We start from the raw sequence: 16,962 nt of genomic DNA on the forward strand, positions 1-16,962 counted from the left end.
CTGATGCCGTGTTGCTCGATGTTCCTTGTAGCGTCGTATCTCTCGGTATTACAGTATGTAAGCATTTTCTGGTCGCTGTCCTAAATGCAGGTGTTCAGTAGAGCAATCCAGCCTGGTTGAACGAAGCCAAGAAGCTCATCCAAAAAGAGGAAACGGTTCCTCAACATCACATCGATCAGGGTGCCACCATGCCCAGTGCCAAAAAACGAATCGTGACTCGATTTAAAACAGTGTGACGTCAATGTTGCTGCAGCTGCCGATGTTATGCCGTGGCCATGAACAGTGGTGGATCGGTTCCACAGGTGCTGATGCCGTGTTGCTCGATGTTTCTTGTAGCGTCGTAACTCTCGGTAATACAATAATTAAGCGTTTTCAGGTCGCTGTCGTAAATGCAGGTGTTCAGTCGAGCAATCCAGCCTGGTAGAACGAAGCCAAGAAGCTCATCTAAAAAGAAGAAATGGTTCCTCAACATCACATCGATCAGGGTGCCACCATGCCCAGTGCCAAAGAATGAATCGTGACTCGATTTAAAACAGTGTGACGTCAATTTTGCAGCAGCTGCTGATGTTATGCTGTGGCCATGAACAGTGGTGGATCGGTTCCACAGGTTCTTATGCCGTGTTGCTCGATGTTTCTTGTAGCGTCGTAACTCTCGGTAATACCATAATTCAGCGTTTTCAGGTCCCTGTCGTAAATGCAGGTGTTCAGTCGAGCAATGCAGCCTGGTAGAACGAAGCCAAGAACCTCAACCAAAAGACAAAATGGTTCCTCAACATCACCTCGATCAGGGTGCAACAATGCCCAGTGCCAAAGAACAAAACGTGACGGGATTTAAAACAGTGTGACGTCAATGTTGCAGCAGCTGCCGATTTACGCTGGGGTCATGAACAGTGGTGGATCGGCTCCACAGGTGCTGATGCCGTGTTGCTCGATGTTTCTTGTAGCGTCGTCACTCTGGGTATTACATTAATTCAGCGTTTTCAGGTCGCTGTGTAAATGCAGGTGTTCACTCATGCAGTGTAGCCTGGTAGAATGAAGCCAAGAACCTGAACCAAAAAGGCGAAATGGTTCTTCAATATTACTTCGCTCAGGGTGCCACCATGCCCAGTTCTTAAGAACGAAACGTAGCTCGATATAAAGCAGTGTGACGTCAATGTTGCTTCAGCTGCATATGTTACGCTGGTGGCCGAGAACAGTGGTGGATCGGTTCCACCGGTGCTGATGCCGTGTTGCTCGATGTTCCTTGTAGCGTCGTATCTCTCGGTATTACAGTATGTAAGCATTTTCAGGTCGCTGTCGTAAATGCAGGTGTTCAGTCGAGCAATCCAGCCTGGTAGAACGAAGCCAAGAAGCTCAACCAAAAAGTGGAAATGGTTCCTCAACATCACATCGATCAGGGTGCCACCATGCCCAATGCCAAAGAACGAATCGTGACTCGATTTAAAACAGTGTGACGTCAATGTTGCAGCAGCTGCCGATGTTATGCTGTGGCCATGAACCGTGGTGGATCGGTTCCACAGGTGCTGATGCCATGTAGCTCGATGTTTCTTGTAGCGTCGTAACGCTCGATAATACCATAATTCAGCGTTTTCAGGTCACTGTCGTAAATGCAGGTGTTCACTCGAGCAATGCAGCCTGGTAGAACGAAGCCAAGAACCTGAACCAAAAAGACGAAATGGTTCCTCAACGTCACCTCGCTCAGGGTGCCACCATGCCCAGTACCTAGTAATGAAGCGTGAGTCGATTTATAGCAGTGTGGCGTCAATGTTGTAGCAGCAGCCGATGTTACGCTGAGGGCCGTAAACTGTGGTGAATCGGTTTCACAGGTGCTGATGCCGCGTTGCTCGATGTTACTTGTAGTGTCGTAACTCTCGGTATTACAGTAATTCAGCGTTTTAAGGTCGCTGCCTTAAATGCAGGTGTTCACTCGAGCAATGCAGCCTGGTAGAACGAAGCCAAGAACCTGAACCAAAAAGACGAAATAGTTCTTCAATATTACTTCGCTCAGGGTGCCACCATGCCCAGTTCTTAAGAACGAAACGTAACTCGATTTAATGCAGTGTGACGTCAATGTTGCTTCAGCTGCCTATGTTACGCTGGTGGCCGAGAACAATGGTGAATCGGTTCCACCGGTGCTGATGCCGTGTTGCTCGATGTTTCTTGTAGCGTCGTATCTCTCGGTATTACAGTATGTAAGCATTTTCTGGTCGCTGTCCTAAATGCAGGTGTTCAGTAGAGCAATCCAGCCTGGTAGAACGAAGCCAAGAAGCTCATCCAAAAAGAGGAAACGGTTCCTCAACATCACATCGATCAGGGTGCCACCATGCCCAGTGCCAAAAAACGAATCGTGACTCGATTTAAAACAGTGTGACGTCAATGTTGCAGCAGCTGCCGATGTTATGCTGTGGCCATGAACAGTGGTGGATCGGTTCCACAGGTGCTGATGCCGTGTTGCTCGATGTTTCTTGTAGCGTCCTAAGTCTCGGTAATACAATAATTGAGCGTTTTCAGGTCGCTGTCATAAACGCAGGTGTTCAGTCGAGCAATGCAGCTTGGTAGAACGAAGCCAAGAACCTCAACCAAAAAGACAAAATAGTTCCTCAACATCACCTCGATCAGGGTGCAACAATGCCCAGTGGCAAAGAACGAAACGTGACGCGATTTAAAACAGTGTGACGTCAATGTTGCAGCAGCTGCAGATGTTACGCTTGGGCCATGAACAGTGGTGGATCGGTTCCACAGGTGCTGATGCCGTGTTGCTCGATGTTACTTGTAGTGTCGTAACTCTCAGTAGTACAGTAATTCAGCGTTTTCAGGTCGCTGCCTTAAATGCAGGTGTTCACTCGAGCAATGCAGCCTGGTAGAACGAAGCCAAGAACCTGAACCAAAAAGACGAAATTGTTCTTCAATATTACTTCGCTCAGGGTGCCACCATGCCCAGTTCTTAAGAACGAAACGTAACTCGATTTAATGCAGTGTGACGTCAATGTTGCTTCAGCTGCCTATGTTACGCTGGTGGCCGAGAACAATGGTGGATCGGTTCCACCGGTGCTGATGCCGTGTTGCTCGATGTTCCTTGTAGCGTCGTATCTCTCGGTATTACAGTATGTAAGCATTTTCAGGTCGCTGTCGTAAATGCAGGTGTTCAGTCGAGCAATCCAGCCTGGTAGAACGAAGCCAAGAAGCTCATCCAAAAAGACGAAATGGTTCCTCAACATCACATCGATCAGGGTGCCAGCACGCCCAGTGCCAAAAAACGAATCGTGACTCGTTTTAAAACAGTGTGACGTCAATGTTGCAGCAGCTGCCGATGTTATGCTGTGGCCATGAATTGTGGTGGATCGGTTCCACAGGTGCTGATGCCGTGTTGCTCGATGTTTCTTGTAGCGTCGTAAGTCTCGGTAATACAATAATTGAGCGTTTTCAGGTCGCTGTCATAAACGCAGGTGTTCAGTCGAGCAATGCAGCCTGGTAGAACGAAGCCAAGAACCTCAACCAAAAAGACAAAATAGTTCCTCAACATCACCTCGATCAGGGTGCAACAATGCCCAGTGCCAAAGAACGAAACGTGACGCGATTTAAAACAGTGTGACGTCAATGTTGCAGCAGCTGCAGATGTTACGCTTGGGCCATGAACAGTGGTGGATCGGTTCCACAGGTGCTGATGCCGTGTTGCTCGATATTTCTTGTAGCGTCGTCCCTCTCGGTATTACAGTAACTCAGTGTTTTTAGGTCGCTGTGTAAATGCAGGTGTTCACTCATGCAGTGTAGCCTGGTAGAATGAAGCCAAGAACCTGAACAAAAAAGACGAAACGGTTCTTCAATATTACTTCGCTCAGGGTGCCACCATGCCCAGTTCCTTAGAATGAAGCGTGAGTCGATTTATAGCAGTGTGGCGTCAATGTTGCTTCAGCTGCCTGTGTTACGCTGGCGGCCGTGAACAGTGGTGGATCGATTCCACCGGTGCTGATGCCGTGTTGCTCGATGTTCCTTGTAGCGCCGTAACTCTCGGTATTACAGTAATTAAGCGCTTTCAGATCGCTGTCGTAAATGCAGGCGTTCAGTCGAGCAATGCAGCCTGGTGGAACGAAGCCAAGAACCTCAACCGAAAAGACAAAATGGTTACTTAACATCACCTCGATCAGGGTTAAACCATGCCCAGTGCCAAAGAACGAAACGTGACTCGATTTAAAACAGTGTGACGTCAATGTTGCAGCAGCTGCCGATGTTACGCTGGGGCCATGAACAGTGGTTGATCCGTACCACAGGTGCTGATGCCGCGTTGCTCGACGTTCCTTGTAGCGTCGTCCCTCTCGGTATTACATTAGTTCAGCGTTTTCAGGTCGCTGTGTAAATGCAGGTGTTCACTCATGCAGTGTACCCTGGTAGAATGAAGCCAAGAACCTTAACCAAAAAGACGAAATAGTTCTTCAATATTACTTCGCTCAGGGTGCCATCATGCCCAGTTCCTAAGAATGAAGCGTGAGTCGATTTATAGCAGTGTGGCGTCAATGTTGTAGCAGCGGCCGATGTTACGCTGAGGGCCGTGAACTGCGGTGAATCGGTTTCACAGGTGCTGATGCCGTGTTGCTCGATGTTACTTGTAGCGTCGTCACTCTAGGTATTACAGTAATTCAGCGTTTTCAGGTCGCTGTTTAAATGCAGGTGTTCACTCATGCAGTGTAGCCTGGTAGAATGAAGCCAAGAACCTGAACCAAAAATACGAAATGGTTCTTCAATATTACTTCGCTCAGGGTGCCACCATGCCCAGTTCTTAAAAATGAAGCGCGAGTCGATTTATAGCAATGTGGCGTCAATGTTGTAGCAGCGGCCGATGTTACGCTGGTGGCCAGAAGAGTGGTGGATCGGTTCCACCGGTGCTGATGCCGTGTTGTTCGATGTTCCTTGTAGCGTCGTATCTCTCGGTATTACAGTATGTAAGCATTTTCAGGTCGCTGTCGTAAATGCAGGTGTTCAGTCGAGCAATCCGGCCTGGTAGAACGAAGCCAAGAAGCTCATCCAAAAAGGGGAAATGGTTCCTCAACATCACATCGATCAGGGTGCCACCATGCCCAATGCCAAAGAACGAATGGTGACTCGATTTAAAACAGTGTGACGTCAATGTTGCAGCAGCTGCCGATGTTATGCTGTGGCCATGAACTGTGGTGGATCGGTTCCACAGGTGCTGATGCCGTGTTGCTCGATGTTTCTTGTAGCGTCGTAACGCTCGGTAATACAATAATTCAGCGTTTTCAGGTCGCTGTCGTAAATGCAGGTGTTCACTCGAGCAATGCAGCCTGGTAGAACGAAGCCAAGAACCTGAACCAAAAAGACGAAATGGTTCCTCAACGTCACCTCGCTCAGGGTGCCACCATGCCCAGTACCTAGTAATGAAGCGTGAGTCGATTTATAGCAGTGTGGCGTCAATGTTGTAGCAGCAGCCGATGTTACGCTGAGGGCCGTGAACTGTGGTGAATCGGTTTCACAGGTGCTGCTGCCGCGTTGCTCGATGTTACTTGTAGTGTCGTAACTCTCAGTATTACAGTAATTCAGCGTTTTCAGGTCGCTGCCTTAAATGCAGGTGTTCACTCGAGCAATGCAGCCTGGTAGAACGAAGCCAAGAACCTGAACCAAAAAGACGAAATTGTTCTTCAATATTACTTCGCTCAGGGTGCCACCATGCCCAGTTCTTAAGAACGAAACGTAACTCGATTTATTGCAGTGTGACGTCAATGTTGCTTCAGCTGCCTATGTTACGCTGGTGGCCGAGAACAATGGTGGATCGGTTCCACCGGTGCTGATGCCGTGTTGCTCGATGTTCCTTGTAGCGTCGTATCTCTCGGTATTACAGTATGTAAGCATTTTCAGGTCGCTGTCCTAAATGCAGGTGTTCAGTCGAGCAATCCAGCCTCGCAGAACGAAGCCAAGAAGCTCATCCAAAAAGACGAAATGGTTCCTCAACATCACATCGATCAGGGTGCCAGCACGCCCAGTGCCAAAAAACGAATCGTGACTCGTTTTAAAACAGTGTGACGTCAATGTTGCAGCAGCTGCCGATGTTATGCTGTGGCCATGAATAGTGGTGGATCGGTTCCACAGGTGCTGATGCCGTGTTGCTCGATGTTTCTTGTAGCGTCGTAAGTCTCGGTAATACAATAATTGAGCGTTTTCAGGTTGCTGTCATAAACGCAGGTGTTCAGTCGAGCAATGCAGCCTGGTAGAACGAAGCCAAGAACCTCAACCAAAAAGACAAAATAGTTCCTCAACATCACCTCGATCAGGGTGCAACAATGCCCAGTGCCAAAGAACGAAACGTGACGCGATTTAAAACAGTGTGACGTCAATATTGCAGCAGCTGCAGATGTTACGCTTGGGCCATGAACAGTGGTGGATCGGTTCCACAGGTGCTGATGCCGTGTTGCTCGATGTTTCTTGTAGCGTCGTCACTCTCGGTATTACAGTAATTCAGTGTTTTCAGGTCGCTGTGTAAATGCAGGTGTTCACTCATGCAGTGTAGCCTGGTAGAATGAAGCCAAGAGCCTGAACCAGAAAGACGAAATGGTTCTTCAATATTACTTCGCTCAGTGTGCCACCATGCCCAGTTCTTAAGAACGAAACGTAACTCGATTTAAAGCAGTGTGACGTCAATGTTGTATCAGCTGCCTATGTTACGCTGGTGGCCGAGAACAGTGGTGAATCGGTTCCACCGGTGCTGATGCCGTGTTGCTCGATGTTCCTTGTAGCGTCGTATCTCTCGGTATTACAGTATGTAAGCATTTTCAGGTCGCTGTCGTAAATGCAGGTGTTCAGTCGAGCAATCCAGCCTGGTAGAACGAAGCCAAGAAGCTCGGCCAAAACGAGGAAATGGTTCCTTAACATTACATCGATCAGGGTGCCACCATGCCCAGTGCCAAAGAACGAATGGTGACTCGATTTAAAACAGTATGACGTCAATTTTGCAGCAGCTGCCGATGTTATGCTGTGGCCATGAACATTGGTGGATCGGTTCCACAGGTGCTTATGCCGTGTTGCTCGATGTTTCTTATGGCGTCGTAACTCTCGGTAATACCATAATTCAGCGTTTTCAGGTCGCTGTCGTATATGCAGGTGTTCAGTCGAGCAACGCAGCCTGGTAGAACGAAGCCAAGAACCTGAACCAAAAAGACGAAATGGTTCCTCAACGTCACCTCGCTCAGGGTGCCACCATGCCCAGTACCTAGTAATGAAGCGTGAGTCGATTTATAGCAGTGTGGCGTCAATGTTGTAGCAGCAGCCGATGTTACGCTGAGGGCCGTGAACTGTGGTGAATCGGTTTCACAGGTGCTGATGCCGCGTTGCTCGATGTTACTTGTAGTGTCGTAACTCTCAGTATTACAGTAATTCAGCGTTTTCAGGTCGCTGCCTTAAATGCAGGTGTTCACTCGAGCAATGCAGCCTGGTAGAACGAAGCCAAGAACCTGAACCAAAAAGACGAAATTGTTCTTCAATATTACTTCGCTCAGGGTGCCACCATGCCCAGTTCTTAAGAACGAAACGTAACTCGATTTAATGCAGTGTGACGTCAATGTTGCTTCAGCTGCCTATGTTACGCTGGTGGCCGAGAACAATGGTGGATCGGTTCCACCGGTGCTGATGCCGTGTTGCTCGATGTTCCTTGTAGCGTCGTATCTCTCGGTATTACAGTATGTAAGCATTTTCAGGTCGCTGTCCTAAATGCAGGTGTTCAGTCGAGCAATCCAGCCTGGTAGAACGAAGCCAAGAAGCTCATCCAAAAAGACGAAATGGTTCCTCAACATCACATCGATCAGGGTGCCAGCACGCCCAGTGCCAAAAAACGAATCGTGACTCGTTTTAAAACAGTGTGACGTCAATGTTGCAGCAGCTGCCGATGTTATGCTGTGGCCATGAATAGTGGTGGATCGGTTCCACAGGTGCTGATGCCGTGTTGCTCGATGTTTCTTGTAGCGTCGTAAGTCTCGGTAATACAATAATTGAGCGTTTTCAGGTTGCTGTCATAAACGCAGGTGTTCAGTCGAGCAATGCAGCCTGGTAGAACGAAGCCAAGAACCTCAACCAAAAAGACAAAATAGTTCCTCAACATCACCTCGATCAGGGTGCAACAATGCCCAGTGCCAAAGAACGAAACGTGACGCGATTTAAAACAGTGTGACGTCAATGTTGCAGCAGCTGCAGATGTTACGCTTGGGCCATGAACAGTGGTGGATCGGTTCCACAGGTGCTGATGCCGTGTTGCTCGATGTTTCTTGTAGCGTCGTCACTCTCGGTATTACAGTAATTCAGTGTTTTCAGTCGCTGTGTAAATGCAGGTGTTCACTCATGCAGTGTAGCCTGGTAGAATGAAGCCAAGAGCCTGAACCAGAAAGACGAAATGGTTCTTCAATATTACTTCGCTCAGTGTGCCACCATGCCCAGTTCTTAAGAACGAAACGTAACTCGATTTAAAGCAGTGTGACGTCAATGTTGCATCAGCTGCCTATGTTACGCTGGTGGCCGAGAACAGTGGTGGATCGGTTCCACCGGTGCTGATGCCGTGTTGCTCGATGTTCCTTGTAGCGTCGTATCTCTCGGTATTACAGTATGTAAGCATTTTCAGGTCGCTGTCGTAAATGCAGGTGTTCAGTCGAGCAATCCAGCCTGGTAGAACGAAGCCAAGAAGCTCGGCCAAAACGAGGAAATGGTTCCTTAACATTACATCGATCAGGGTGCCACCATGCCCAGTGCCAAAGAACGAATCGTGACTCGATTTAAAACAGTATGACGTCAATTTTGCAGCAGCTGCCGATGTTATGCTGTGGCCATGAACATTGGTGGATCGGTTCCACAGGTGCTTATGCCGTGTTGCTCGATGTTTCTTATGGCGTCGTAACTCTCGGTAATACCATAATTCAGCGTTTTCAGGTCGCTGTCGTATATGCAGGTGTTCAGTCGAGCAACGCAGCCTGGTAGAACGAAGCCAAGAACCTGAACCAAAAAGACGAAATGGTTCCTCAACGTCACCTCGCTCAGGTTGCCACCATGCCCAGTACCTAGTAATGAAGCGTGAGTCGATTTATAGCAGTGTGGCGTCAATGTTGTAGCAGCAGCCGATGTTACGCTGAGGGCCGTGAACTGTGGTGAATCGGTTTCACAGGTGCTGATGCCGCGTTGCTCGATGTTACTTGTAGTGTCGTAACTCTCAGTATTACAGTAATTCAGCGTTTTCAGGTCGCTGCCTTAAATGCAGGTGTTCACTCGAGCAATGCAGCCTGGTAGAACGAAGCCAAGAACCTGAACCAAAAAGACGAAATTGTTCTTCAATATTACTTCGCTCAGGGTGCCACCATGCCCAGTTCTTAAGAACGAAACGTAACTCGATTTATTGCAGTGTGACGTCAATGTTGCTTCAGCTGCCTATGTTACGCTGGTGGCCGAGAACAATGGTGGATCGGTTACACCGGTGCTGATGCCGTGTTGCTCGATGTTCCTTGTAGCGTCGTATCTCTCGGTATTACAGTATGTAAGCATTTTCAGGTCGCTGTCGTAAATGCAGGTGTTCAGTCGAGCAATCCAGCCTGGTAGAACGAAGCCAAGAAGCTCATCCAAAAAGACGAAATGGTTCCTCAACATCACATCGATCAGGGTGCCAGCACGCCCAGTGCCAAAAAACGAATCGTGACGCGATTTAAAACAGTGTGACGTCAATGTTGCAGCAGCTGCAGATGTTATGCTTGGGCCATGAACAGTGGTGGATCGGTTCCACAGGTGCTGATGCCGTGTTGCTCGATATTTCTTGTAGCGTCGTCCCTCTCGGTATTACAGTAACTCAGTGTTTTTAGGTCGCTGTGTAAATGCAGCTGTTCACTCATTCAGTGTAGCCTGGTAGAATGAAGCCAAGAACCTGAACCAAAAAGACGAAATGGTTCTTCAATATTACTTCGCTCAGGGTGCTACCATGCCCAGTTCTTAGGAACGAAACGCAACTCGATTTAAAGCAGTGTGACGTCAATTTTCCTTCAGCTGCCTATGTTACGCTGGTGGCCGAGAACAGTGGTGGATCGGTTCCACCGGTGCTGATGCCGCGTTGCTCGATGTTCCTTGTAGCGTCGTATCTCTCGGTATTACAGTATGTAAGCATTTTCAGGTCGCTGCCGTAAATGCAGGCGTTCAGTCGAGCAATGCAGCCTGGTGGAACGAAGCCAAGAACCTCAACCGAAAAGACAAAATGGTTACTTAACATCACCTCGATCAGGGTTAAACCATGCCCAGTGCCAAAGAACGAAACGTGACTCGATTTAAAACAGTGTGACGTCAATGTTGCAGCAGCTGCCGATGTTACGCTGGGGCCATGAACAGTGGTTGATCCGTACCACAGTGCTGATGCCGCGTTGCTCGATGTTCCTTGTAGCGTCGTCCCTCTCGGTATTACATTAGTTCAGCGTTTTCAGGTCGCTGTGTAAATGCAGGTGTTCACTCATGCAGTGTACCCTGGTAGAATGAAGCCAAGAACCTTAACCAAAAAGACGAAATAGTTCTTCAATATTACTTCGCTCAGGGTGCCATCATGCCCAGTTCCTAAGAATGAAGCGTGAGTCGATTTATAGCAGTGTGGCGTCAATGTTGTAGCAGCGGCCGATGTTACGCTGAGGGCCGTGAACTGCGGTGAATCGGTTTCACAGGTGCTGATGCCGTGTTGCTCGATGTTACTTGTAGCGTCGTCACTCTAGGTATTACAGTAATTCAGCGTTTTCAGGTCGCTGTTTAAATGCAGGTTTTCAATCATGCAGTGTAGCCTGGTAGAATGAAGCCAAGAACCTGAACCAAAAATACGAAATGGTTCTTCAATATTACTTCGTTCAGGGTGCCACCATGCCCAGTTCTTAAAAATGAAGCGCGAGTCGATTTATAGCAATGTGGCGTCAATGTTGTAGCAGCGGCCGATGTTACGCTGGTGGCCAGAAGAGTGGTGGATCGGTTCCACCGGTGCTGATGCCGTGTTGCTCGATGTTCCTTGTAGCGTCGTATCTCTCGGTATTACAGTATGTAAGCATTTTCAGGTCGCTGTCGTAAATGCAGGTGTTCAGTCGAGCAATCCGGCCTGGTAGAACGAAGCCAAGAAGCTCATCCTAAAAGAGGAAATGGTTCCTCAACATCACATCGATCAGGGTGCCACCATGCCCAATGCCAAAGAACGAATGGTGACTCGATTTAAAACAGTGTGACGTCAATGTTGCAGCAGCTGCCGATGTTATGCTGTGGCCATGAACCGTGGTGGATCGGTTCCACAGGTGCTGATGCCGTGTTGCTCGATGTTTCTTGTAGCATCGTAACGCTCGGTAATACAATAATTCAGCGTTTTCAGGTCGCTGTCGTAAATGCAGGTGTTCACTCGAGCAATGCAGCCTGGTAGAACGAAGCCAAGAACCTGAACCAAAAAGACGAAATGGTTCCTCAACGTCACCTCGCTCAGGGTGCCACCATGCCCAGTACCTAGTAATGAAGCGTGAGTCGATTTATAGCAGTGTGGCGTCAATGTTGTAGCAGCAGCCGATGTTACGCTGAGGGCCGTGAACTGTGGTGAATCGGTTTCACAGGTGCTGATGCCGCGTTGCTCGATGTTACTTGTAGTGTCGTAACTCTCGGTATTACAGTAATTCAGCGTTTTCAGGTCGCTGCCTTAAATGCAGGTGTTCACTCGAGCAATGCAGCCTGGTAGAACGAAGCCAAGGACCTGAACCAAAAAGACGAAATTGTTCCTCAGCATCACCTCGATCAGAGTGCCACCATGCCCTGTGCCAAAGAACGAAACGTAACTCGATTTAATGCAGTGTGACGTCAATGTTGCTTCAGCTGCCTATGTTACGCTGGTGGCCGAGAACAATGGTGGATCGGTTCCACCGGTGCTGATGCCGTGTTGCTCGATGTTCCTTGTAGCGTCGTATCTCTCGGTATTACAGTATGTAAGCATTTTCAGGTCGCTGTCGTAAATGCAGGTGTTCAGTCGAGCAATCCAGCCTGGTAGAACGAAGCCAAGAAGCTCATCCAAAAAGACGAAATGGTTCCTCAACATCACATCGATCAGGGTGCCAGCAAGCCCAGTGCCAAAAAACGAATCGTGACTCGTTTTAAAACAGTGTGACGTCAATGTTGCAGCAGCTGCCGATGTTATGCTGTGGCCATGAATAGTGGTGGATCGGTTCCACAGGTGCTGATGCCGTGTTGCTCGATGTTTCTTGTAGCGTCGTAAGTCTCGGTAATACAATAATTGAGCGTTTTCAGGTCGCTGTCATAAACGCAGGTGTTCAGTCGAGCAATGCAGCCTGGTAGAACGAAGCCAAGAACCTCAACCAAAAAGACAAAATAGTTCCTCAACATCACCTCGATCAGGGTGCAACAATGCCCAGTGCCAAAGAACGAAACGTGACGCGATTTAAAACAGTGTGACGTCAATGTTGCAGCAGCTGCAGATGTTAGGCTTGGGCCATGAACAGTGGTGGATCGGTTCCACAGGTGCTGATGCCGTGTTGCTCGATGTTTCTTGTAGCGTCGTCACTCTCGGTATTACAGTAATTCAGTGTTTTCAGGTCGCTGTGTAAATGCAGGTGTTCACTCATGCAGTGTAGCCTGGTAGAATGAAGCCAAGAGCCTGAACCAGAAAGACGAAATGGTTCTTCAATATTACTTCGCTCAGTGTGCCACCATGCCCAGTTCTTAAGAACGAAACGTAACTCGATTTAAAGCAGTGTGACGTCAATGTTGCATCAGCTGCCTATGTTACGCTGGTGGCCGAGAACAGTGGTGGATCGGTTCCACCGGTGCTGATGCCGTGTTGCTCGATGTTCCTTGTAGCGTCGTATCTCTCGGTATTACAGTATGTAAGCATTTTCAGGTCGCTGTCGTAAATGCAGGTGTTCAGTCGAGCAATCCAGCCTGGTAGAACGAAGCCAAGAAGCTCGGCCAAAACGAGGAAATGGTTCCTTAACATTACATCGATCAGGGTGCCACCATGCCCAGTGCCAAAGAACGAATCGTGACTCGATTTAAAACAGTATGACGTCAATTTTGCAGCAGCTGCCGATGTTATGCTGTGGCCATGAACATTGGTGGATCGGTTCCACAGGTGCTTATGCCGTGTTGCTCGATGTTTCTTATGGCGTCGTAACTCTCGGTAATACCATAATTCAGCGTTTTCAGGTCGCTGTCGTATATGCAGGTGTTCAGTCGAGCAACGCAGCCTGGTAGAACGAAGCCAAGAACCTGAACCAAAAAGACGAAATGGTTCCTCAACGTCACCTCGCTCAGGGTGCCACCATGCCCAGTACCTAGTAATGAAGCGTGAGTCGATTTATAGCAGTGTGGCGTCAATGTTGTAGCAGCAGCCGATGTTACGCTGAGCGCCGTGAACTGTGGTGAATCGGTTTCACAGGTGCTGATGCCGTGTTGCTCGATATTTCTTGTAGCGTCGTCCCTCTCGGTATTACAGTAACTCAGTGTTTTTAGGTCGCTGTGTAAATGCAGCTGTTCACTCATTCAGTGTAGCCTGGTAGAATGAAGCCAAGAACCTGAACCAAAAAGACGAAATGGTTCTTCAATATTACTTCGCTCAGGGTGCTACCATGCCCAGTTCTTAGGAACGAAACGTAACTCGATTTAAAGCAGTGTGACGTCAATTTTCCTTCAGCTGCCAATGTTACGCTGGTGGCCGAGAACAGTGGTGGATCGGTTCCACCGGTGCTGATGCCGCGTTGCTCGATGTTCCTTGTAGCGTCGTATCTCTCGGTATTACAGTATGTAAGCATTTTCAGGTCGCTGTCGTAAATGCAGGTGTTCAGTCGAATAATGCAGCCTGGTGGAACGAAGCCATGAACCTCAACCAAAAGACAAAATGGTTCCTCAACATCACCTCGATCAGGGTGCAACCATGCCCAGTGCCAAAAAACGAAACGTGACTCGATTTAAAACAGTGTGGCGTCAATGTTGCAGCAGCTGCCGATGTTACGCCGGGGCCATGAACAGTGGTGGAACTGTTCCACAGGTGCTGATGCCGCGTTGCTCGATGTTCCTTGTAGCGTCGTCACTCTCGGTATTACAGTAATTCAGCGTTTTCAGGTCGCTGTGTAAATACAGGTGTTCACTCATGCAGTGTACCTTGGTAGAATGAAGCCAAAAACGTGAACGAAAAAGACTAAATAGTCATTCAATATTACTTCGCTCAGGTTGCCACCATGCCCAGTTCCTAAGAAAGAAGCGTGAGTCGATTTTATGAGTGTGGCGTCAATGTTGTAGCAGCGGCCGATGTAAAGCTGAGGGCCGTGAACTGTGGTGAATTGGTTTCACAGGTGCTGTTGCCGTGTTACTCGATGTTATTTGTAGCGTCGTAACTCTCGGTAATACAATAATTAAGCGTTTTCAGATCGCTGTCGTAAATGCAGGTGTTCAGTCTAGCAATGCAGCCTGGAAGAACGAAGCCAAGAACCAGAACGAAAACGATGAAATGGTTCCTCAACATCCTCTCACTCAGGGTGCCACCATGCCCAGTGCCAAAGAACGAAACGTGACTCGATTTAAAACAGTGTGACGTCAATGTCGCAACAGCTGCCGATGTTACGCTAGGGCCATGAACAGTAGTGGATCGGTTCCACAGGTGCTGATGCCGTGTTGCTCGATGTTTCTTGTAGCGTCGTCACTCTAGGTATTACAGTAATTGAGCGTTTTCAGGTCGCTGTGTAAATGCAGGTGTTCACTCATGCAGTGTAGCCTGGTAGAATGGAGCCAAGAACCTGAACCAAAAAGACGAAATGGTTCTTCAATATTACTTCGCTCAGGGTGCCACCGTGCGCAGTTCTAAGAATGAAGCCTGAGTCGATTTATAGCAGTGTGGCGTCAATCTTGTAGCAGCGACCGATGTTACGCTGAGGGTTGTGAACTGTGGTGAATCGGTTTCACAGGTGCTGATGCCGTGTTGCTCGATGTTACTTGTAGCGTCGTCACTCTCGGTATTACAGTAATTCAGTGTTTTCAGGTCGCTGTGTAAATGCAGGTGATCAGTCGAGCAAAACAGCCTGGTAGAACGAAGCCAAGAACCGCATCCAAATAGACGAAATATTTCCTCAACATCACAACGATCAGGGTGCCACCATGCCCAGTGCCAAAGAACGAATCGTGACTCGATTTAAAACAGTGTGACGTCAATGTTGCAGCAGCTGCCGATGTTATGCTGTGGCCATGAACAGTGGTGGATCGGTTCCACAGGTGCTGATGCCGTGTTGCTCGATATTTCTTGTAGCGTCGTAACTCTCGGTAATACAATAATTCAGCTTTTTCAGGTCACTGTCGTATATTCAGATGTTGAGTCGAGCAATGCAGCCTGCTAGAACGAAGCCAAGAACCTCAACCAAAAAGACAAAAAGGTTCCTCAACATCACCTCGATCAGGATGCAACAACACCCAGTGCCAAAGAACAAAACGTGACGCCATTTAAAACAGTGTGACATCAATGTTGCAGCAGATGCCGATGTTATGCTATGGCCATGAACAGTTGTGGATCGGTTCCACAGGTGCTGATGCCGTGTTGCTCGATGTTTCTTGTAGCGTCGTTACTCTCGGTATTACAGTAATTCAGTGTTTTCAGGTCGCTGTGTAAATGCAGGTTTTCACTCATGCAGTGTAGCCTGGTAAAATGAAGCCAAGAACCTGAACAAAAAGACGAAATGGTTCTTCAATATTACTTCGCTCAGGGTGCCACCATGCCCAGTTCCTAAGAATGAAGCGTGAGTCGATTTATCGCAGTGTGGCGTCAATGTTGCTTCAGCTGCCTATGTTACGCTGGTGGCCGAGAACAGTGGTGGATCGGTTCCACCGGTGCTGATGCCGCGTTGCTCGATGTTCCTTGTAGCGTCGTATCTCTCGGTATTACAGTATGTAAGCATTTTCAGGTCGCTGTCGTAAATGCAGGTGTTCAGTCGAGTAATGCAGCCTGGTGGAACGAAGCCATGAACCTCAACCAAAAGACAAAATGGTTTCTCAACATCACCTCGATCAGGGTGCAACCATGCCCAGTGCCAAAAAACGAAACGTGACTCGATTTAAAACAGTGTGGCGTCAATGTTGCAGCAGCTGCCGATGTTACGCCGGGGCCATGAACAGTGGTGGAACTGTTCCACAGGTGCTGATGCCGCGTTGCTCGATGTTCCTTGTAGCGTCGTCACTCTCGGTATTACAGTAATTCAGCGTTTTCAGGTCGCTGTGTAAATACAGGTGTTCACTCATGCAGTGTACCTTGGTAGAATGAAGCCAAAAACGTGAACGAAAAAGACTAAATAGTCATTCAATATTACTTCGCTCAGGTTGCCACCATGCCCAGTTCCTAAGAAAGAAGCGTGAGTCGATTTTATGAGTGTGGCGTCAATGTTGTAGCAGCGGCCGATGTAAAGCTGAGGGCCGTGAACTGTGGTGAATTGGTTTCACAGGTGCTGTTGCCGTGTTACTCGATGTTATTTGTAGCGTCGTAACTCTCGGTAATACAATAATTAAGCGTTTTCAGATCGCTGTCGTAAATGCAGGTGTTCAGTCTAGCAATGCAGCCTGGTAGAACGAAGCCAAGAACCAGAACGAAAACGATGAAATGGTTCCTCAACATCCTCTCACTCAGGGTGCCACCATGCCCAGTGCCAAAGAACGAAACGTGACTCGATTTAAAACAGTGTGACGTCAATGTCGCAACAGCTGCCGATGTTACGCTAGGGCCATGAACAGTAGTGGATCGGTTCCACAGGTGCTGATGCCGTGTTGCTCGATGTTTCTTGTAGCGTCGTCACTCTAGGTATTACAGTAATTGAGCGTTTTCAGGTCGCTGTGTAAATGCAGGTGTTCACTCATGCAGTGTAGCCTGGTAGAATGGAGCCAAGAACCTGAACCAAAAAGACGAAATGGTTCTTCAATATTACTTCGCTCAGGGTGCCACCG

This window comes from Amblyomma americanum, chromosome 6, assembly GCF_052857255.1.
Source record: "Amblyomma americanum isolate KBUSLIRL-KWMA chromosome 6, ASM5285725v1, whole genome shotgun sequence".
Lineage (NCBI taxonomy): Eukaryota > Metazoa > Arthropoda > Arachnida > Ixodida > Ixodidae > Amblyomma > Amblyomma americanum.